This window comes from Macrotis lagotis, chromosome X, assembly GCF_037893015.1.
Source record: "Macrotis lagotis isolate mMagLag1 chromosome X, bilby.v1.9.chrom.fasta, whole genome shotgun sequence".
NCBI classification, from domain to species: Eukaryota; Metazoa; Chordata; class Mammalia; order Peramelemorphia; family Peramelidae; genus Macrotis; species Macrotis lagotis.
The window spans coordinates 635,471,915-635,496,261 of NC_133666.1; the positions used below are offsets into that span (position 1 = coordinate 635,471,915).

Below are 24,347 nucleotides of genomic sequence, written 5' to 3' on the forward strand. Positions count from 1 at the left end.
GCTGAATCGATTATAAGAGAAACCTGGATGTATCCAGATAAAGAGCCGTGGAGTTTGAACAAATTTCAAGGACTATTCCCTTTAATTTAGAAAAAAAAAAAAAAAAAACAGATATCTTATTGTGTGATCTTGTCTCTTATACTTTATGTTTCTTCCTTAAGGATATGATTTCACTCTCATCACACCTAATTTGGATCAAGGTACAACATGGAAACAAAGACTGACAGATTGCTTTCCATGGGGGGGGGGGGGGGCTAGGCGGGATAAGTTTGGGAGAAAAATTGTAAAACTCAAAACTCAAATAAAATCTTTAAAAATTAAAAAAAGGGGAGGTAACGGACCCCCCCACCGGGAGCGGCGGCCGCAGGGCATCCGGTTCCAGTCTGCCGGGAGGGCCGTTGAAGGTGGCAGTTTGCGAGGCCAGGGGGAGCGGAGCTATGGAGCGGCCGTGGCCGCCGCCCGGACCCTGGACCCTCCCCCGGGAAGGCGGGGAGGCGGACGAGGAGTCGGAGTTGGATGTGTCTCCGGACTCTTCCCGCGGCCACCCGGCGACCACCCCGGGATGCATAACCGAGGGATTGAACGGGCTTGCCAAAAGCAGAAAGGGTTTTTGACAAGCCCTGTAGCGTGCAAATGGAATCTAGCTGAAGCTCAGCAGAAACTTGGTAGTTTAGCACTGCCTGAGTCCCTGGATCAGGAACATGCCAAAGCACAAACAGCAACGTCAGAACCGCAGCAAAGGGAAGAAGAATGGAGACAAAAAGAAGAGGCCCTGGTACAGCGAGAATGTGTTTATGGAATATGGATGCCATTAGCAAGGATGTTTTTAATAAGAGTTTTATTAATCAAGATAAAAGTAAAGGAATAGAAGATGAAGATGAATCCAAATCATTTGTGCAGAAGTATGAGCAAAAAATTAGACATTTTGCTATGCTAAATCGATGGGATGATAGTCAGAGATTCTTGTCTGACCAACCCTACCTTGTGTGTGAAGAAACTAAGTCTCTCATCTTGTGGTGTTTTCACCTAGAAGCTGAAAAGAAAGGGGCTCTCATGGAACAAGTAGCACATCAAGCCGTTCGTAATGCAGTTTATTATGGAAATGGCCAAAAACTGTAATGTGGATCCACGAGGGTGTTTTCCTTTATTTTTCCAGAAAGCCAAAGCTGAGGAAGAGGGTTATTTTGAAGCCTTCAAAAATGAACTTGAAGCATTCAAGTCAAGAGTAAGACACCATATTCAATCACCAAGTTTTCACCCTCTGTCAGTTCAGAATCATGTTCCTCACGTTGGTATTGGATTTATAGGTGTATTAGAATCCTTACCACAGAATCCAGATTCTCTTCAGTATTGCACAAATACAGCGCTCTGCAGCTTAGACTCGGTGGTTCATAAAGACCATGATGAACCGAAAATGATGGACACTGTAATTAGTTCGGTTAAGACTGCTGAGGCCAAGTGCTATTTTGTTCCAAGAAAAGGAAGAATTTGTCTATTTTCTTGACACTTTTATGGGTGCTGCACTTTATTTTGTTTGGTTTTTGATGGGAGGGGAAGACAGTACTGAAACATTTTGTAATTTTTTTGTCTTTTTTTTTTTGAAAAAATATGCTGCTAGGTTTTCTGTTTCTGTTTTTGTCTTTTTGGGGGTGGGGGTGTTTTTTTTCCCCTGGGAGGGAGGGAGAGGTACACCATATGTTGCAGGATGTGAAACTGGACTTTTTGGGGGGGGGGCTCCTAAATTTGCCTTTAATCTTATTGTGCTCAATTTTGGAATCAAAGTATGAAAATCTGCACAAATACAATGTTTACAAGAACTGATTGATTCTAGGAGGCATCTGCTACAGTCTCTTTTTATAAAGACATTCGTGTCCTACTCTACAAAGACAATTAAAGATAAAATATACTTGCATCATATTGCTAACTTAGATGTTAAATCTGGTGTTTCATCATATTAAAAGCAATAAATCAGTAACTGATATCCACTTAAAAAATTTTTAAAAAAAGAGAAACCTGGAAATGTGGTTTGAACTGTCTGTGCCTATCCATTCAATCAGTTATTTCTGATGGAGACATGGAAATGATTTGACTGTCTTTTCTCCTGTGTCTAAGTTTTTCTCATCTCTGATCTCCCTTTCTTTCCCTCATTTTAGTAAATATGCCATATATTCAATGATTTAGGTGATTTACAGTCACATTGGGAAATATATTTGTCTTTTCCATTTTTTTTAGATGTAAACCACCTTTAACCCTATTGATTATGTGCAAAACACTTTCTGACAGGGAGCAGATCTCATATCTTTTTCTATAACACTGTACTTCATTCCTTCCTTTCCCCATATCTCTCTTGAATGGATATCAATATAAATCACTTACCCTCTGGGAACCCTAGGGTGACCTACTTCTCTTAATTAGTAAAAATCATTTTTCCCACATTCTGCCTGACTCTAAATTCCAAATAGTTGCCTCTATATTTAAATGTTCCTTATCTTTTTCTGTCTTTTCCATTTCCTCATATTCATTTCTCTTTATCTGTTTATCAGAATATTAGAGAAAACTATAAGGTAAAAGGTCAAAGAAAAGATTTTTTAGAAAGAAATTGCAAAATTAAAAGCAGAAACAATAGGAATAAAGTGAATAATTACATGAATGGATAAATATAATCAGGATTAGTCTTGAAAAGGCCAACAAAATTGAAATCAAATTTATAAACATTTAAAAAGAAATAAGCAAACTCAAATCAACAAAACCACAAAGACAAAAGAAATGGAAAATAAGTTAATGATATATTAATAAATATTCTCAAAAAACTGTTACAAATTATAACTTTTCAAAAATGTGATTATCCCCACAAGACTATCTGATGACAAAGGGAAGGGGAAAAATAAATTATCTACAAGGAGATAAATTACCACAAATGACCCAGGAGGAATTAATTGGTTTTAACAAACCCACCTGTTATTCTAGGAGGATGTTTTTATCTCTTATATTCACAGATAAAAATGTTCTAAAAATAGCCTGTGTATTGCATAAACTATACTTGAAATTTAAGAATTATGGTACCTCAAGATTTGTTTTCATTTTTCATTTCTTTGATTATTAGTAAGATTAATCAAGTAATCCTTAAAGTATCTCCTCTCTTTAAAAAAATTAAGGGGGGGGGGCAGCTAGGTGGCACAGTGGATAAAGCACAGGCCCTCGAGTCAGGAGTACCTGGGTCCAAATCCAGGCTCAGACACTTAATAATTACCTAGCTGTGTGGCCTTGGGCAAGCCACTTACCCCATTTGCCTTGCAAAATCCTGAAAAAAAAATTTGAAGGAAAATATACACAACTGTAAACAAGTATATTAAAATTCCATTTATATTAATATATGCTGAAACTTGTCAAAATAATAATAAAAAGAACTCTTCAAATATTGTTTATAATCAAATTATTTCTAATTACCTAAATAAACCTATATGTTCAAAATGCAGAAATGGTTATATACAAATGATATGCTTTTGAAGTTAATATGTATTATTAACTATTTAATCTGTCACTTTGTTAATCTATCTCTAATTTGTAGAATTTGCTAATTTTCGAGGTGTAAGGGCTCACATTCAGAATTTTTTAAATGTCTCTGTGAGGCTATTTAGGATATTGCCAGCACATTCCTATCTTAAGACCTACAAAAAGTTGCTGAAGACTGAAAGGGGCACAGGCTTTCACAGTGCAATATGATGGGGAGGGGAGGAGAGGAGGGGGAGTCAGTACAAGCAACAATAGGGATCAGGGAAAAATCTTAAGTCAATACCACTTGAGATTGGTTATGATGATACTTATGGATTTAAAGAAATGAAAGTGGAGGAATACATTCAATGCCTGGTAAACAACCTATACAAAAGTATAGAAGAGCATCTCATAGGTAAGGAAAAGAAAAAGATAGTTTCCCTGGACCCTAGATTTCAAGGGAAAAAAATATATCTAAAAGGATATCTTAGCATCTAGTTTTTTAGGTTTTAAGTACCCTAAAAAATTTGCAAATGATGCTAGAAGTACCTAGAGAACAGTTTAGGGGGTGGCTAGGTGGCACAGTGGATAGAGCACCAGCCCTGGAGTCAGGAGTACCTGAGTTCAAATCTGACCTCAGACACTTAATAATTACCTATTTCTGAGGCCTTGGGCAAGCTACTTAACCCCATTTCCCTTGCAAAAAACCCCAAAAAACCTAAAAAAAAGAGAATCATTTATGTTGCTTCCTCAGACATAAGGCAGGGAGGAAGAGAAGAAAGTGGAAAGAAACAGATTTTGGACCTAGAACTCTAAGTTTTGGAGAATAGAAAGGACCATGCAGAAAGAAGGCGACCAGGAGATAGTCTCACTGTTGACTTTGCTGTACTCCAGTGAAGCTGGTTTGGAAGGAACACTTAAGGATGAAACATCAATGCTCAGTGTCAATTGTCAGAGAAACCCTAGGAATTAGTCTTTTGAAAAGGCCAATAAAGTGGACATCATATTTGCAAAAATTTATGAAGAAATCAGGAAACTCAAATCAACAAAATCAAAAATTAAAAGGGAAAAGAAATAGAAAATTAATTAACATCCACAAACAATATAATTAATATTATCCACAAATAACAAATTATGAATTTTTTAAAATAGTGAATATATTCACATGACTCTAACAAGTAGGAGAGTTCCATGTAAATGGGTTTTGAGGAAAGAAATCATAGACATTTTCTTCTGTGATGAGTTAATTTTCATCTGAAGGAAAGACCATATGGAACTGAAGGCTATACCTTTTTCCCTAAAACATTTTAAAGTATGTGGATTATTAAATTGTGTGGACCAATTCACAAATCCACCAACAATGGATTAGTGTCCCAGTTTTCCCACATCCCCTCAAACTTTGATAATTTTGCTTTTTATTCATATTGGTCAATCTGATAGTATGAGGTGGCACTTGAAAGTTGTTTTAATTTGCATATCCCTAATCAATAATGATTTAGAGCAATTTTTCATATGACTATAGATAGCTTTAATTTCTTCATCTGAGAATTGCTTTTCCATATTATCATTTGTCAATTGGGGAATGACTTGTTTTCTTATAAATTTGACTCAATTCTCTATATGTATTAGAAATTAGTCCTTTGTCAGAAACACTAGTTTGTAAAAATTCTTTCTCAATTTACTACATTCCTTTTCATCTTGGTTCTGTTTGCAACACAGTCTATCTTAAGACCTACAAAGTTGCTAAAGACTGAAAGGGACACCAGTTATCACTATATATTGTATATATGATTATATATAGTGGGGCATAGGGGTGGGTACAAACAACTGTAGGAATCTACAATGCCATTTGAGCTTAGCTTTGATGATCCTTATGTAGTCAAAGAAAAGAAGTTATGAGAAAAAAAAGAAATGAATGTATGGGGAAATACACTTTATGCCTGTGGAACAACCCAGGCAAAAGTATGGGAGTTCATATCTTATAATTGAGGAAAAGAAAAAAGTCAGTTTCCCTGAACCATAGGTTTCAGGAAGAAAAATAAAATATAAGCCTATAAGGATAGTTTTGCATCTAATTGCTTGACTTTTAAAATGCCCTAAAAGAGCTTATGAATGATGATAGTATGAAATTTCCTTGAGAATTGGGGATTTTTTTAATTAGTTATAATCTAATAGCATTAGCATAGTAGGCACATATAAATACACAATGATTGATTGATTGTAATGGAAGCATATATGTGAGGCAAGAAGGATAGTGCTTCTAGAAAATAATTTTAGCAATGTGTGAATCATGCACTAAAAAGGAGAAGAATTAGGGAAAAAAGACCAATTAGGAGACTACTGAAATAGTCCAAGTGAGAGAAGCCTGGTCAGTCCCGCTAAGAAACTCAGGGTTGTCTTCTTAGAACTGACAAAACTTAAAATGCATAGGGGAAAAGTACTGGGGTGGGGGGGATTGAGATATGGGAGGGGTGAAATTAAAGGTTAATTTGCTTCCCCAGATTTTAAATCCCATTAGAAAATTATTATCAGGGATGGCTAGGTGGTGCAGTGGATAAAGCACTGGCCCTGGAGTCAGGAGTACCTGGGTTCAAATCCAGTCTCAGACACTTAATAATTACCTAGCTGTGTGGCCTTGGGCAAGCCACTTAACCCCATTTGCCTTGCAAAAACCTAAAAAAAATTGTTGTCATCAGTCACTTAGTGCTAAAATATCCAATAAAATATACAGAAATATAGGGTGTGATTGAAATCGGTACTTTGTGTGTTTAAATCAATTTCATATGATCTAGAGAAGTAAGAGATCTTAAAAGCCAATTTATTAAGCAGAGAGATACATATAGAGTAAAGGTAAAAGTCTGGAGCAAAATATATTTTGCTTCAATTGAAGTGAAATAATGAATACATCTTTCTCGGATCACAATGCAATAAAAGTCATATGCAATATTGGGCCCAGGAGATATAGACCCAGAACCAACCTTGATGGACTCACTCATTCCATCAGTGCAACAACAGGGAACAATTTGGGGCTGTCTGCAAAGGAGAGTGTCATCTGTATCCAGATAAAGAGCCGTGGAGTTTGAACACAGTTCAAGGACTTTTCCCTGTAATTTAGGGGAAAAAAACATATCTTATTGTGTGATCTTGTTACCTCTTAGACTTCTTGTCTCTTCCTTAAGGATATGATTTCTCTCTCATCACACTCAATTTGGATCAATGTACAACATGGAAACAAAGTAAAGACTGACAGATTGCTTTCCATGGGGGGGGGGGGAAGTAAGATGGGGGAATTGTAAAACTCAAATAATATCTTTAATAAAAAATAAATAAATTATAAAAAGCCAATTTATTTAAGTGCTAATAGTTACATAATAAATTTAGTTATATTTTTAAATAATTTTATAAACTTACTATTAAACATCAATACAACCACTGACTTGCTTTGCAATATTTTCTATTTAAATATGTGAATTACAATGAAATTTTCAATGCACTTCATAAATTTTCAGTAATTTTGATTAAATAAACTTAAATGAATCTAATTTCAAATTAGTCAAAATTAGAAGTTAAAACAGGTAAATGGAAATAAATCTTCACAACAAATTTCTATGAGAAATGTCTCATGACTAAGATAAATAAGAATCTGATTCAAATTTATAAAATAAAAGCCATTTCTCATAGATAAATGGCCTAAGGATATAGGCAATGGTCAAAAGTAAAAATTAAACTATCAACAGCCTTATTAAAAATGCCTCATACCTTGAGAATAGCAAATTAAAAAAAGGAGGGAATGAAGGAAAACAAGAACCCTACTTGCCTATGCTGGAGTTATGAATTGATCTCACTATTCTGAAATTTTTGGAATACCCCCAATTTGCATTTCCTTTGATTCAGATATAGTCTATAACTAAAACTATAATCCACCCCAAAGAAATCAAAGAAAGGAAGAGAAATTATATGTACAATAAAATTTTATAGCAGCAGTTTTAAAGGTAACCAAAAATTGGACACTAAGGGGATGGCCTCTTGACCAAAAAAAAAAAAAATAGCCTCATGTGAGTGTGACGGAATATTACTAAGCCATAAGAAATGATGGAATGGAACATTTCAGAAGAAACTAGGAAGGAAGTAGTGGACTGACAAAGACTGAAGCAGGACAAGACAATTTATGTAATGATAACAAGATTTAGAGAAAAACAACTCCAAAAGGCTTCAAAATTCTGATCAATATAATGATCAACCACAGAGACCCAAAGAATAAGGATAAAACACAATACTTAATCTCCTAGCAGAAAATTTAAAATGTAAGAAAAATATAGATGAGGGGCAGCTAGGTGGCGTAGTGGATAACGTACCGGCTCCGGAGTCAGGAGTACCTGGTTCAAATCCGGTCTCAGACACTTCATAATTACCTAGCTGTGTGGCCTTGGGCAAGCCACTTAACCCCGTTTGCCTTGCAAAAACACTTTAAAAAAAAAGACTGGATTGAAAAGTATAGATGTGTGTGTTTTTCAGATATAGTCAATTTGGACATTTGTTTTACCAGATCATGTATCTGACTCTCCCGAAAGGGAAAGGATGACATATAGGGAGAAACTGAATATGTAAATAAAAATTATTTTAAAAAAGTAATAAAAGATCATACTCCTTGAAACGTCATCCTCCACGGTCTATGTGAACATACAAGGTCAAAAGTTAAGGAATGTGAGCCTAAATGAGTGAGCAGCAGCTCCACAGAATGAAATATAGCCAACAACCCATGAAACATAGCCAGCTACCCACTCCGGTGTCGACTGGCTATTAAGACTTCAGTCACTAGGCAAAGGAGTCATGTTGATAAATTGTGCCAACACTAAGACTTGACAGGCAAAGAATTCTTGGAAAGTTGAAGGTGGGAAAAACGTCCCTGGGTGGGCTCGAACCACCAACCTTTCGGTTAACAGCCGAACGCGCTAACCGATTGCGCCACAGAGACCTGCTTTCTGTAGTGATTAGGTGGCTCAGGAGATAGAATACCAGCCCTGGGATCAGGGGGATGAGCTCAAATGTAACTCAGACATTTGACACTAGTTGTGTGATCCTGGGCAAGTCACTTAACCCGGATTGCCTCGCATCTAGGACCATCTCCAGTCTTCCTAATTCATAACTGATCAGTTCTCCTCCCTAGAAGAAAGTGAGGTTGATGACTTACTTAGCACAGCACCCCTCACTCAATCCAATTCACATGTTTCTTCTTCCAGAAGGAAGGACAAACATCATCATCCTCATCATCATCCCCTAAGAAAATAGTTCCCTCTGGGGAGGGAGTCCTCCAACTCTCGGATTCAAACCAATGAATTCTACCAGAGTTTAGATGTTTAAAGTCCTGGAAAAGTGTGACTAATTTCTTTATCTCCAACCTAACTAGTCTATGGGGGTAAAAGGTTCTTGGGGTGTATTTTAATTTTACCATTAGTTTAACACTTTGTTACCACATTGAAAGCCTTTGACAAAATCATCGTAATACATCAAATGAGTTTGGGAGATCGCTTTTCTCCCTTTCCTTAACACAAAGAATTAAATAAGTTTTTTTAAACACAACACTAAGTGAGAGGTTTTCTTATCTCTCCCTTTCCCTCCTCTGGGTGACAGGAGAAAGTCTCAGTAAACCATAAAGACACATAAAGCTTGCGGGTGTGGGCTTTTGCTCCTTTCCTTAGGAAGGATTTACATTTTGATTCCTTAACTTAATCAGAAGAGAATAGTACTTTCCTGAGGAGGCTGTCCTTCCTGAAAAGGTGAGAATAAGTGGGTAGAGCTATTATCCCTCGGTAGGAATCGGTTTGATTAAGAGATGTTGTGATTGTGCTTTTTAGGTTGCATAGAGACCCGACTTTCAAATCCCAGAATAACCTTCCTCTGTCCTATTTTGTCTCCCACTGAGAAAGGAAAAATGTATTTCTGATCAAATGAAAAGATATAAAACCTCTCAACCTTTCCACACCAACCACTCGGTTGGATAGCCTCTTTCCTTTTTAACCCACCCACTACTCCATTAACTACAGTCTTATCCCATCTGCTACATCGGGAAATGGGAAATTGATTTTATTTCCCCCTAATTATCTCCATTTGAGTCCCTACAATACAAACACTAAAGAAATTTACTTTCTGGCATTAAAATACTTGGTTTACAAAAGTATTTCTTGATATGTGCCCCAGGAGTCTCCATCCTGGCCTACCCTTCCTACTATCACTGCTCAGCCCTGAAGTTTCTTAGATTGGTTGACTACTACTGAAGAAAAAGAGGTCTTTAGAGAAAAAAAATAGTTCTTTAGTCAGGCAATCTTCTTACAAGCACTATTACGAACCAATTTGCATCTGCTTCATGGTCACAGAATGGGTTATCACGCCTTCTCTCATGTCCACTTAATATTATTATATTAAATCCTTAATAATTATATCCTGTAAACTATGCCCTTTGGCTTTTCACAAAATAAGCACCAACATGCAGTGGAGAATAGGATTGTCTGGCATATAAATATGTGAGTTTATTTCATTTGGGTTGTGATGAAAACCTCTCTCTTGGTGCACGGTCACCTACATCCTCTGAGATACTTCTATCTTAGTAGATGAATAATTAGTTATTACACTTACGCTGCCTTTCCTTGCCTCAATGCTGATTCCTCCACGAAGGATCATCAGAGGCAGACTGACAAAACGGATATCACTCGCACCTTCCGGAAGAATTGGAGATTTACAAAGTACCCGCTCGCCGGAGGGCCTTGACTTACCATTCCAGAGAAAATGAGATCGAAAACGAAGTGAGGGGGTGGCTAGGTGGTGCAGTGGATAGAGCAGCGGCGCTGGAGTCAGGAGTATTTGAGTTCAAATTCGGCCTCAGACTCTTAATAATTCCCTAGCTGTGTGGCCTTGGGCAAGTCACTTAACTTCATTGCCTCGCAAAAGCCTAAAAAAAAAAAAAAGAAAATGAAGTGAAAGGAGAGAAGAGACAGCAAACATCCCGCGCATCCAGGACTCTCTTAGGATACAGCAATAAGGGGAAACCCCAAATGTTTCAAGTTCCAATCACTTCTTCCTTATTTTCCTCCAGTTTCTGCAAGGGCCTAAAGACTGTGCACTCCGACTTTGGATACATGCTGCGCACCCTAGGAGGCTATTACCTGATCGACCCTTTCTATTTAGGATACAAGGAAAGATTAAAGTTAGGAAATGGAGCGGGGCTGGAAGAAAAAGAAAATTGCGAACTGTGTGTGTGTGTGTGTGTGTGTGTGTGTGTGTGTGTGTGTGTTCCAAAGTGGATGGGGTAGGGGGGTCAGGGTTCCTGAGAGTGTCAAGGGATCAGAGAACAGTGTACTTTGTTGTTGTTTGTTTGCTTTGTGATTTCTAGAGGGATGGTGCAGACTGTGCACAGGCAACCTGTCAGCTGTCTCCTGTGGCCAGACGCCTATTTTCGGAGTTTTGCAATATCTGTGGGAAGTGTCGCCTAACAACTAGCTAGGAGTGTTTCAACACCTCTGTTATTTGAAAGAATAGTAAATCGAAACAAATGAATTGCGTCCAAGCCTACTGAGATTAAATTGGAGCGTGGCTTGCCAGCTGACTTAGTGGCGTGCCGTGATCGTATAGTGGTTAGTACTCTGCGTTGTGGCCGCAGCAACCTCGGTTCGAATCCGAGTCACGGCAGAGTCAGTTACAAGAATTTATATTATGTAGCTGGTCTGGTTTCCCATAGGTTGGGAATGAGTAGTTATCACACCAGTTATTAAAAACTTTGGTTTTTGACCTCCCATTCTCCCATCACTATTTTGGGCTTTTTGAAGGAGTGTTTATTGATTCTTTAATAAAAATATAACATTTTATAACAATATGTATGTAGTATTTTAAGTCTTACAGAGCAGAACTCCTTGAGAAAGGTGACAAGGTGATTAAGTTTTTTTTTTAATTTTTATTGGTATCTTTTATTTTTAAATACATAACCTAATTTTCCCTATATCCATTCTTCTCACGACCCCTGTAGATTTTATTTTAATCTGATCGTATTGAAATGTTTCAGAGCCCTAAACTCCAGCAAAAAAGTGAGGGGGAAGCGGAATCTCCTATCATTCTTTGGGGCCAAGTTTGTTCTTTGTAACTTTGAACTTCTTTTTTTCATTGTTATACTAGGTTAAATTTTAAAAGGGGTGGTTCCTTAGTTGGTAAAGGTAAAATCACCCTAGACATTTTTGGTTCAAATTCAATCCAGCTGATGGGTAGATAGATAGATAGATAGATAGATAGATAGATATTAATATTGATATTCTTTTCCTTCTCATTTGCACCCATCTCCCTAAGAGATTATAAGCAAGTCTCCTATCACTACCTGCCCTCCAGCTTTCTTATTAACTCCACCTCTTATATCCACTTAATTATTTGAACATTTACTGTAAGACAAACTATTTTGATTTTCACAAACTACACAAACTTATCATAATGGATAGGATTTTGTAGCATTGCATATACCTCCACTTCTTTATACAAAATAGTATTGAAACATCTCCCAATGGGCAAGTGCACTGAGTTTGGAGCCGATAAGATTTGAGTTCAATGTCTGTTTGCCTCATACACAGAGCAAGTCATTTAACCTCTCAGCCTCGGTTTCCTCTTCTGCAAAATGGCGGGGTTGGGGAGGGAGTAGCTACACAGGTCTTCTTGTGGGACATACCCTGACCCTTTAGACTAGAGATTTTTGCCTTTCACTCGACAGAAATAGGGTAGAGATTGAAGTCCTCTTGTGCGACTAGATCTCGACTCTTCTGAGGGCTTCTGTGACTAGACTAAGAAGGGGAGGAGAGGGACACCAGAAAATGACAGTGGCAGCAGTGAAAGCACGAGGATCTGAGTGATTAGACTGCATAAATGGAGTTGCAAAAAGACTTGCAAATGGGGGTTGACCTCCAATGCGGGGAGAGAGGAAGCAGCTCCCTCAAGTTTGAAGTTCAAGGGCAATTTCTGCCAGCTGGTCAGGAGGAAGTGTTTCTCTCCCACACTCTTAGTATCAAAGGTTTGTGGTTGTTTTCTATGTTTTTGTTGTCTATGGCTAGGACGCCAGAAAATGTGATTCGGGTCCCTTGAGTAAAGTAGAATTCCTAGGTAAACAAGCTGGTAAAATTGTGACAGTTTCCCAGGAGCCATGTCTAATGACAAAATTTGATTGGTCTTGGGGGAAAAAAAGAAAGAGAATTTGATAAAGATGAATTTCATCAAGATTCCCACCTCTCTTCAATCGAGTTTCCGTAGTGTAGTGGTTATCACATTCGCCTAACACGCGAAAGGTCCCCGGTTCGAAACCGGGCGGAAACAGTTTTGCTTTTTTTTGTGCAAGAATCCTGAAACTAGACCCCAAAGCAGTTATTTGTATTTTATTTTCAAACAAGATCAGGGCATCAGGGATATGACGCCATGACATGCACGTGAATTGAATTGGGGGAGAAAGAAGGGACCATGCCAAATCACAAGCCTCACTTTCTTCTCCAGAACCATCTGTGTCCAGTGACCAGATATGAATCAGGAGGACTAGAGATAGGCCTGGATTCCAGGCCAAGTGGGTCAAGAGTAAGTGATTTGATTAGACATATGTTTGTGTGTGTGTGTGTGTGTGTGTGTGTGTGTGTGTGTGTCTGTGTCTGTGTTTAATGGTAACCTCAAAGCAGGGTGAGAAGGGAGAAAGAAAATTAAAAGTGAACAGCAGAAGACAAAAGAAAAACTTAGAAGGAAGCATAGAAGAGCAAAGTAGCATTGAATTGATGTGTAGTATTTATTACATAGTTTTTCGAAAAACTAAACAACATAAAATGGAAAATCATGATTTTATATTGAATCCTCTTTTTTTATAGTGTGCTGTGTACATGGAAGTGTTCTCTTTTTTGTTTTGTATTTAACTTCAAAATGAAAAAAAAAAACAGGAAAAGAAGAAAGGAGGTAGGGGCAGCTAGATGGCGCAGTAGATAGAGCACCGGCCCTGGAGTCAGGAGTACCTGAGTTCAAATTCGACCTCAGACACTTAATAATTACCTAGATGTGTGGCCTTGGGCAAGTCACTTAACACCATTTGCCTTGCAAAAACCTAAATAAAAAAATAATAAAGCACCTATATGTTCTAAATATGTTTATAGCAGTTCTCTTTATGGCGGAAAAGAACTGAAAATTGAAAGAATGTCCATCAATTGAAATATAGCTAAACAAATTGTGGTAATGGAATACTATTATGCTTTAAGAAATTATGTGCAGGATGATTTTAGAAAAACATGGGAAAATTTGAATAAAATACTAAAGAGTGAAATGATCAGAACCATACTGTAACAGCAAATATGATTTGAAGAATAACTTCAACAACTAAGTTATTCTGAGTATTATAAATATTCAAATTTAAACTATAAAAATTTTATCAAGGAAAATACTTTCCACTCTAGAGAAAGAACTGCTAAATAGAAGTATGCAACGTTTTGGTTTTACATAGATATCTTTATAATGCTAGATGTGCCTGTCATATGTCAAATGGAGGCCTTCTTTCATGTGGAGATTGGGAGGGAGGGAGGGAGACAGCTCAGAATTTAAAATTTTAAATGTAAAATGTAAACAATAAATTTAATTTTAAAAAGAAATATCCAAGTAATTCAATAAGCCAATGGTAGACCCTGTAAAATGTATATGTGGGTTCAGAGAATCCCACATCTGACTCACATACACCTGAGTGACCAAAATGCCTCCATACAGGCATCTATCTCCCAGTGCCCATATATTGAAAACATTCCTGAGATTCTCTAGTCTAACAATAGGAAAATTTTGTCCTAACCTGGTCTAGATGAAGCTATCATGGCTAGTTCTTTCCACTTTTCTCTCATTTTCTAAATGTTCCCTGTGCTATATTTCAGAAAGAAGGAGAATTGTTTAAAGAAGCTCTGTGGAACCAGTCCAAGAAAGCTATTTCTCCTGCAAAGTATTTGATGGCAAAATTTGGGGATAAAGAAGAGATGAGGTTCAGTTTAACTCATTGCAATTTTCTCAATCGGTTCACTGGACAGCTGAGCTCTGAATACGAATTGATTTATATAAAAGTAATCCAATTTTCCTACAAGAGAAAGGTCTCTTTTAGAAAACTGGGAAAAACAAATTACCTTTCATTCTTGGGGTCCCACAGTGGCATGATTTAGATAGGCAAATGAGAAAAGCACAAGGGATTGGAATTATTATATTCTTGTTCTACAATATCCAGGAATATTGAGATGTCTTTTTGCCATATAAAATGTTCCCTGATTGATAAATTGTCAAAGTCTATGAATAGACAATTTTCAAATGAAGAAATTAAAGCTATATATAATCATAAGAAAAAATGTTCCAAATCATTATTGATTAGAGAAATGCAAATTAAAACAACAATGAAGGATCACTTTATACCTGCCAGATTGGCCAAAATGAGAAAAAAAGAAAATGCTCAATGTTGGAGAAGTTGTGGGAGGAATAGGATATTAATGCATTGCTGGTGTAGTTCTTTACAGGTCCAACCTTTCTGGAGAGAAATACGGAACTATTCCCAAAGAGCAATAAAACTATTCATATCCTTTGACCCAGCAATTCCAAATTCTTGGTCTATATCCAGATGAAATTATAAAAAAAAGGGAAAAGTTCTTCATCTTCCAAAATATGCATAGCAGCTCTTTTTTGTCGTGACAAAGAATTGGAAATTGAGGGAATATTTATCAACTGGGGATTGGATAAACAAGTTATGGTACATAAAAACTATGGAATATTATAGTTCAAAAAGAAAACAAAAATAGTCCGTCTCTAGAGAAGCATAGAATGATTTAGCGAGTGAAGGGAGTGGAACCAAGAAAACAATGCATATATTAACAACAATATTGTGAGATGAACAACCTTGATGGAAGCAGTTCCTCTCAGCACTTCAGCACTCCAGAGAGCTAGGACAACTGTACTACCCAGCTATGGACAATGTTATCCCTACCCAGAGGAAGAAACACACACACACACACACACACACACACACACACACCCTTCAGAACCTGACAAACACTTTATAAAAATTATCTCTTATGTATCTCCTTTAATCCTAATTCCTCATTCTGAAAAACACATGTTTATCAAAAATATACAAACTGACTGGCACAGAGTGGGGGAGGGGTGGGAAGGGAGGGTGGAAGGAAATTTTGTAACTTAAAAATATACATGTGCATATGGATGAAAATAAATAAAAAGTAAAAGGGGGGGAAGAATCAAAGTGGCCTAAATATCTGAAGTAGAATCCAAGAGCCAGTGCTCTTTCCACTGTGTTCCATCACCTGCCAGTAAAAACCTTTTTATTTAAAGTATAAAGTTATCTAAAGACTAAATTATTAGAATTATACAGCATGTTCTGGTTCCAACGATTGGAGGAAGCAGTCACTGGATTCACATCACTTCAGTTCCCTGGAAGGGAAGGAGTAGAGAACCTGGGGAAGTAAAAGGCAATTCGTGATGAGAAAGAGAACAGGATCCCCCTCTGATTTCCTGCCTCTAGATAACAACTGTTTGAAATGCAATAGAACCAGACCTAAGAGTATCAGCTAATCCTCAGGAGAACCAGCTAGGCCTAGGGTTCTGAGGAAAGGAAGGGGCTAAGAGAGGAGGAAGAGACGACACAGAGAGAAGGTGGTGTGATTTTTATCTCTTTCAGTTAGTCAACAAGCAACAAATAACCCCCTGACCTGTTCCAGACATTGTACTAAGCCCTGAGACCACAAAGACCAAAAAATATAGACCTTCCTTAATGCAAAAGAGGACACAACATACAAATAACTTTGTATTAAAAAAAAAATGACAGATACAAGATAATTTAGAGATAGTCAACAGAAGGAAGGCACTATCATTAGGAAATGTTTCTAGTAGAATGTAGCACAATCAGAACAAAGCAATAGCATTTACTAAGATGGCATAATAAGAGCAATAGCTCCTCACATCCCCCCAATAAACCTGGAAAACAATATTTCATAATGCCATAATGCCTCTTTCCCTCTTTCTAAACCCTGTTTTTAGCTTATTTTTCATTATTCTTCCCAAGTTCGTCTTTTCATTGACATCACTGAGTACTAAATTATACATTATGCTAAGCACGTTCCCAAATTTTTCTCACACTTAATTCTCACAACAACCTTGTAAAATAAGTGTCATATCACCCCTATTTTACAGTTAAAAAAAATTGTGACTGGTCTAGGTTTAAACAGCTAAGGAGGGAGTCTGAAGTCAAATTTAAACTTCTAACCCCAACCCAAGCACTGAACCACCCAACTGCCTCTAAACATTGATCTTCAAGGTGATTGTATTAATGCTCACCATGTGCATCATACTATAGAACGTATCTTTTAAAATGTTTTCAAAAGCCAACTCTGTTCACCTCTCCAAAGAGAATTTCTGAGTCCTATTTCCATTTCACTACAATCTGTCTTTTGCATTCATTCATAGTGAGAATATCAAATTAACATCATTTACTACTGATTTTTTATTGTTATTGTTTGTCCCTTTTCTCGAAGATGACCCAGACAGTAAGGAAGTGATGACAAGATTGGATTTGAGTGAGGGGGTGCTGTGCTAAAATCCCCATTTTCACTTTCTCATTTGGAGCCTTCTGAGTTGGGCCAGATATGAAACTGGACAACTGGATATCGCCCTGGATACGAAGCAATCAGGGGTAAGTGACTTTTCTAGGCTCGTTTAATAAACATCAAGTGTCTGTGAAAAGATTTGAACTCACATTCTCCGGACTCCAGGGCTGATGTTTTTGTCAATTTGTTATCTCGCCGAAATAGCTCAGTTGGGAGAGCGTTAGACTGAAGATCTAAAGGTCCCTGGTTCAATCCCGGGTTTCGGCAAAAGTTTTTTTTAATTTTCCTTATTACACACTGAACAAAAGGCAGTGAGATGGCACAGTGAATAAAATGTCCACCTTGAAATAAGGAGGACTTGGGTTCAAATCCAACTTTAGACACTTACTAGTGTGACCTTGGGCAAGTGACTTAACCCTGATTACCTCGCATTCAAGACTATCTTCCGTAGTCCTGGTTCATATCTGGTCACTGAACCCAGATGGCTCTGGAGGAAAAAATGAAGCAGGTAATTTAGCACTCAAATTCACTTCGCATACATGCCATGGCACCACCATCCTGATGTCTTGGTCTTCTTCGAGAATGAAGGACGAACCTCACTCCACAGGTGACCAATTAGCTAGGTTTTAATATCTGTAGCTACTTTGAAAGCAGTATGAACCTTAATGTCTTCTACCCCCCCCCCCCCCTTTTCTGCCACGCTTACTGCAGAGCAAAAATAAAAGAGTACAGTACATAGGCCAGGGACCTATTTTGTACTTTTGTTTCAAAGTTGACCATGGCAAAAACCAAGAGCTCGGGTTACTGATGATGAACCATCCAAGCAGGTAAACAATCCATATGCTGACTGGATTGTAGTCAGAACCAAAGTGCCAAAATCTGCTAAACTGTGATCTTTTCCAGAACTGCCTATGACCATCAGGGTTCGCTCCAGGACAAGGAGGTGTTCGAGTAGGATTTTGCAGAGGACAGAATTGATGAAAATTGAATTAATTGATTAAGATGGTGCACCTGGGTTCCTTTCTCTCAATTTATTCTTGAAGAAAGTAAATGGGTCTGGAAAAGCCAGGTTGTTTTGTCTCATCCAAAATAGAGAATTGGGGAAACTGTTTCCGCCCGGTTTCGAACCGGGGACCTTTCGCGTGTTAGGCGAACGTGATGACCACTACACTACGGAAACCAGCTTAGTGAGTACCTTCCCAAGAAAAGTTAATAAATTTAGACAATACACATTTAAACTCTTGTTCCTAGTCCAATAAACTGCCTGATCTGAGAAAAAAATAAGACAATTCAACTGCGTTCAAGAGGATTATGAATTCTTATTAGGAAATTTTTAGAAAATGCCAACTCTGTTCAGAAAAGTTAATTCAGTATATAAAAAGAGAGGGAAAGGTAGTTCCTATTGGAACAGAACCACATTTCAAGCTTTAAATAAATTAAGATTTGGGATTTTAGGGAGAGCATGGTTTATCACCAAACTAAAAAAAATGGTTCCTGAGTATTTGCGGAAAATTTGGATTATCTTTTATTGCAAAGCCATATCTCATTTTTCTAAATGTTAGAAACTTTACAATTGGCAGGAAAACCACTACAGTGCTTCTCCATTGTATTTTGATGTGGCATTGTCTCCTTGTTTTTATAATTTCTGCAAAGAGAAAAACCAGAGTTTGAATTACCAGTTTTATTTTCATTGGTCTCCGGGTTACTGATGTGCATAAAGCAGTCTATTGGCTGAATATGAGAGTAGAAACTCCTGAGTTGATCAGTCCATTCACTAAAAAGCAAACTGAAATAAAAGCTCAAGTGGGATGGATGGGGAAGGGATAGTCTGACAAACCAGAAATATTTACCTTTTTTTAAAGTCCCCCCTTTTTTTTCCATCTTTACTCTCAACGACATTCATGCTGTTCAGAAGGTGAAACCTTTCAAATGAATTTCAATGAATCTTTTCTAACCTTATCAAAAGTTCCCTTGGTAGTCTGAGCCATTCAGCACTGAATAAGGAAAGGAACGGAGATAATATTAGGAATTTTATTGTATTGATTCAGCCTTCCTATGAGTAATTGTCTCCACAATTCTGTAGTTTTATCTTAATTCTGAACGTGCTTTATAACTGAATTCATAGAGTTCCTAAATGTAACTTTATAAATACATTCCGAATTACTTTATAGGTTCTATAATTCTTTTGGATAGAATTTCTCGAGCTCTTCCCTTACTTAAAATTTTAGTTGACTCATGGGTTTCGTAAATAAATTACTATACATCTGCAAAAATCATGAATTTTGCTTTTTTTCCATTGTACTGGGTCTGTATTTCTCCTTGTGTTATTGCTATTTTTGTTTGTTTGTTTTCGGATATGGGTATCAATCACATTTTAATTTAACACGGAGAGTATGAGGGCAAAAGCTCAGAAAGGCAGAGATAAGCCCTGAGAAGTGGTACCACACACAGAGGGTGGCATGGGGACGGGAAATGGCAAGGTGAAGATGGGAAAGAAGAAAAGGAGAGGCAGGGAGTTTCACTCACTTAACCATGGATTAGAGTTCCAAGCACTAGGCAGCGTGGACCCGATGGAAATGGGGCAGGAGTTTAAGGTCTCATTTTCATAGGTTTTTGGGAAAAACAGACTAAATCTTATGTGCCATCTTGGGAATAGTTCATTAGCATATCTAAATCATCTCAGAGTTATTGGTAAAACTTCAAAGTCATTATCTCAAAGCTGAGAATCTTGGTGAGACTCTGCTGGCCTAGAACTGTGAGACTGGATTTTGTATAGAATTTAAATATCTTAGGACCAATATTTTGACAAGCAGCGTCTAAATGATTTCTCCCGATTTGGCACATAGTACTAGAATATGAATTTTAGTTAATATATGATATAATTTGTATCAGTATGTTCCCTTGATCTTTGGGGTGGTTTGTTCGTTACTTCCAGGGTCCTCTTTGCAGTTTTATTTTCTCCTAAAATTTATCTATGCTGGCTGTGAAGAGGGAAGAAACAGGAAACAAGAGCACAAGTGGATTCAAGAGAGCATTCGCCCTGGCAGTTGAGAGCTCAGTGGTAGAGAAAAACAGACCAAAGAAGAGAAGACTGCTTAGCAGCTTTGCTAGGTTGGTTGGTTGGTTGGGAAGTCGGGCAGCCAGCCAAGCGACGATTTCAGCAGAAAAAGGATATGTATTCAGCATCGTAATATATTAAGATATGTATTAATTCAATATTAAGAACTGAATTCTCTCAGGAATATTATTTCCCAAGATAACATTGTCCACAGTAACAGCAGCATTGTGTATAATCTACAATGATAGATTTAGCTCTTTTCAAGGATATAACAATCAAAGACTGTTCTAAAAGACATGATGGAAAGTGGCATTCACATTCAAAGAACTATGGAGTTTGACTGTAGATCAAAGCATACTATTTTCACATTTTTCCCTTTAAATTCTGATTCTTCTTTCACAGCACAACTAATATGGAAAGATATCAGATTTCTTACTGTCTTGCGGAGGGGGCAGTGAAGGGAGACAATTTTATAACAATGAATGTTGAAAGTTATCTCTATATGTAAGTGGAAAAAATATTTAAAGAAAAATGTTTCCTGCTTGGCTGTCTCCTTGCCAGTTTATTCTGCTTGTTCCCGACTCTCTGGGTCTGTGGGTGACTATATTATTAGATCAGGCATGGGGCGGGAATATTCTTTCAGCTATTTGTTCCTAACTCTACCATCTTCATAAATATCTTTGATTAGAGCTAGTTATATAGGAGCCTCCCTGTAAGGACTTGCTGAGCTAGGTAGCTTGAATGTGGATACCCAGAAGGTATAGGGTAACTGCCCGACGAAGTACTTAGCCCGCTGGAGAACCGACCTTCCAGGTCTTATATGAGGGAGTGAAGTAGCTCCCAGAGAAGATGCTCGATAGACCTGGAAGAGAGGAAATATAATCATTACAATTTCGAGGCAGGGAAAAAACAATGGATGTGAGTGAGGTAGAGTTCCAAAGTGAAGACCTTACACCTTTATTCCTCGTGCTTCGGTGGCCTGTGATTTTTAAGAGGTCGAGCCAACTTCCACCCAAAATGGAAAATTTTAATCTTGTAAAGATTTTGCAGTGACTACAGGAAGGACGTCTGTATCAAAACGAAATTTGAAAATTGAGAGAATTATCTTTAACGTGGACGAGGTGGCCGAGTGGTTAAGGCGATGGACTGCTAATCCATTGTGCTCTGCACGCGTGGGTTCGAATCCCATCCTCGTCGTTCCGAAGTTTTGATTTCTTCGTACTGCGTTTTCTTCTGCCTTCTTTCTCTCCACAACCTTGCCAAGCTTCTATTGCCTCTCCTTCCTTAAAGAAGAAAGAAAATCCTTACTCAAGGGAACACTTTGGAAAAGTACTTTTAGAGCCAGGCTCCTTTATTCTTCTTCGACTTGGAAATTAGAGGTTCCTATTCATTCCATCACAATGACTGCATGAGGACTTCCAAGGGACCCCAGAAAAGAAATAGCTTGGTTAATCTATTTCTTGAGTTTCTTCTTATCACATAGCCTAAACATCTGCGCTTCTATAGACTCTCTTTCTCAATAATTTTTCAATGGATAATGCATTTCCGGCAGTTCGGTCAGAAGATATTCAAAAGTGGATAGGCATAAGAGGAAAGGGTGCAGGAGATGGAGGACTTTTATGAAAGCTAGGTCCTTAGAGAGGAAGGTGTGTCAGTTACTGGAAAACCAAAAAGCGTGGGTCTAGGAGTCTTTGCATAGACCCGAAGGTAGTCTAGTTAGAAAAAAAATTGTCTATAGAAAGTCTAGATTAGAGCATGTGGTAAATCAGAGGAGTTGTGATTCACTTGTATAGGAAAAAATACCCACCCAGATAAAATCTCTATATTAAAAAATGTTACCATAAAGATTTTATCTCTAAATTGTAGTGGTTGGGTAATTATGAACTTGGGTTTCAAATCCTACCCAACTATGCTTATGAAGGTTGAAATGGGGTTTTCGGTTTGTTTGTTTTCATCTAAGTAGTACTTCTAATTTTGATGGAAAATTGGTTCCGTACAGTTTAACTTCATTTAATCAAGACAAAGAGACAGCTAAGTGCTGTAGGAACAGAATGCTGAGCAGAAAGGCCTAGTTTCAAATTTGGCTTTAGACCCTTAGGAACTCCACAACCTTAGATAATTCACAACCTCTCTGGATCTGTCTCCTCATCTGGAAAATTCCCCCCTTAATTCCCAGGTTTAAAGTGAAGGTAAAATGAGACCTTGTTGGAAAGCATTTAGCAACCTTAAAGTGTTATATTATATAAATGCTAGCTGTTACATGGAGACGTGCAACTCTCAACAAATGTGTCAGACAGTTTGCTAAGAGCTACCTAACAGGATTGCAGTGTCAGTATGCAAACTGGAACATTAGTGTAAGTCTAAGATGAAATTCAACTGTGATAAAGTTAGTCATACTTGAGAAGGAAAAAAATGAGATGCGTTGGTGCTTTGTGACCATTTTTTAAAAAGGCAATATCTATCTGCCTATCGATTTATTCATTTGGGGGGCATAGCTATTGTGTAAATTTGTTTTGCAGAACTACATCTGTAATGGATTTTATATTTCTTGACTCCTCAGTGCACAGGGGAGTTGGTGGAGGGAGAGAATTTGGAACTGAAAATAAAATAAAATTGAATTCCAAAAAATAAATTGCTTTTCTTGATCCATTTTTCCCTTTACAAGGATGATGAATGGAGTGTGCAGGTGGTTTTGTATGTTGTACCAGTCCTTGAAATGTGTCCTTACCAGCCTCCACTGACTTGACTTACATCAGTTTGTCTGATGATGAAGATGATGATTGATTGACTGATTGGTGATAAAATTGGAAGGATTCTACTTCACAACAGTAAGTTGTCTTTGATCATACATCTAGTGTCTCAGCCCTTATTTAAAATGAGATTTTTCTGACACTAGGCCATTGGACTATCACCTGCATTATCATCTGATGTGATCCTGTCTCCTTCCTTAGGGTACAACCTTAGCTGGTGTTAAAATTAGGACTGAGAAGAAACAGTAGGAAGGGTCGACCAGTTAGGGAAAAGGAAATTGTAATATCTAGGATTTTATTATTTCTGAGTAATATTCCATAGTCCTTTTTCACCTTTCTGGGGGCAATTCTGAATTCTCAGAGCACTGGGAAAGAGAGTGTCCGAGGACGAATAAGGAGTGGGTTGGGGGAGAGAGGAGGAAAGACCTCTCTTTTAAGCAAAGGAACAGTATTTTTGATAGCAGAAAAGCATTTCCTCTAGGTCCGTAGGTGGGTGTTCTTCTGTGAAGTGAAATGGACACTCTTAAGACTCCGGGTGGACATAACAGGGGACCGGAAGGACGTAGAGAAACAAGGGGTTAAGTGGGATGTGAAGGTGGTCCCAACCAAAACTTGTCCAGTACTAATGAAGGCGCTCTTTTTCCTAGATTCCTGAGGGCGGTAGTTAAGAATTGTTGAGGGGAATCTAAAAGCTAAAGGGCTCGTCCGGGATTTGAACCCGGGACCTCTCGCACCCTAAGCGAGAATCATACCCCTAGACCAACGAGCCAACTTATGAAGACTATGACAAGCTTTCCTTCTTCTCCCGATTGACCCCATTTATTCTAGATTCAAAAAGAAGCTTCCTCAAGAAATTCAAGAATCTCTCTGTATTAATGAATCCAAAGACAGACTCGGCACGATTCACGGTTCCAACATTACGTGACTACAGGACCCCAACCACTTCCTACCGACCCAGGGGACACCTAGTGTGTCTAGAGTCACCTAATTTGGAAACTTTGTCAAACACTCACACGGAAGTGGGTAGTGGAGGGGTGGGAAGGGGGTAGGGGGAGAGGAGAGAGGCCTACCTTTAAAGTCTCCTATAATCCCAGCTCCCCAGGAGACTAGAAAAGAAAATTGCATGATTTCGTCTAACCTCTGGAATCTTTCCCCCGCCTCTCCAACTTCCAAGGGACTCAAGTGCCGAATTATATTGTTTTATAAGCCAAAGATTTCATCCTTTCACTGTCAATAGACGCCAGTCCATTGAGAGGCCTACCCCCATTAGCTAGATTGGCCCTCACAAAACACAGATGAGGAACAGAGGACAGGATCAGGTGTCACTGCATCCAGGAATACAACAAGGCAGTGGCTAACCCCATAGAAAATGGGGGGGGGGGGGGACACACTCCTGAGATGTGACCAGTAGAATCC

General features: G+C 38.0%; 7 non-coding genes and 1 pseudogene across 7 annotated transcripts; 5 read left to right on the plus strand and 3 right to left on the minus strand.

Moving 5' to 3' along the window:
- The first annotated feature begins 429 nt into the window (after window positions 1-429).
- LOC141497327 (hsp90 co-chaperone Cdc37-like 1) lies at window positions 430-1,545 on the plus strand (annotated as a pseudogene).
- A 6,848-nt stretch (window positions 1,546-8,393) lies between these two features.
- On the minus strand, window positions 8,394-8,467 carry TRNAN-GUU (transfer RNA asparagine (anticodon GUU)). The gene has a single exon. It is a non-coding gene; the product is annotated as a tRNA-Asn (tRNA).
- Window positions 8,468-11,103: 2,636 nt separating this feature from the next.
- Window positions 11,104-11,175, plus strand: TRNAH-GUG (transfer RNA histidin (anticodon GUG)). Its single transcript has one exon. It is a non-coding gene; the product is annotated as a tRNA-His (tRNA).
- Window positions 11,176-12,758: 1,583 nt separating this feature from the next.
- On the plus strand, window positions 12,759-12,831 carry TRNAV-AAC (transfer RNA valine (anticodon AAC)). The gene has a single exon. It is a non-coding gene; the product is annotated as a tRNA-Val (tRNA).
- A 4,486-nt stretch (window positions 12,832-17,317) lies between these two features.
- On the plus strand, window positions 17,318-17,390 carry TRNAF-GAA (transfer RNA phenylalanine (anticodon GAA)). Its single transcript has one exon. It is a non-coding gene; the product is annotated as a tRNA-Phe (tRNA).
- Window positions 17,391-18,230: 840 nt separating this feature from the next.
- On the minus strand, window positions 18,231-18,303 carry TRNAV-AAC (transfer RNA valine (anticodon AAC)). The gene has a single exon. It is a non-coding gene; the product is annotated as a tRNA-Val (tRNA).
- Window positions 18,304-21,296: 2,993 nt separating this feature from the next.
- TRNAS-GCU (transfer RNA serine (anticodon GCU)) lies at window positions 21,297-21,378 on the plus strand. The gene has a single exon. It is a non-coding gene; the product is annotated as a tRNA-Ser (tRNA).
- A 2,250-nt stretch (window positions 21,379-23,628) lies between these two features.
- On the minus strand, window positions 23,629-23,700 carry TRNAP-AGG (transfer RNA proline (anticodon AGG)). Its single transcript has one exon. It is a non-coding gene; the product is annotated as a tRNA-Pro (tRNA).
- Between the last annotated feature and the right edge of the window lie 647 nt (window positions 23,701-24,347).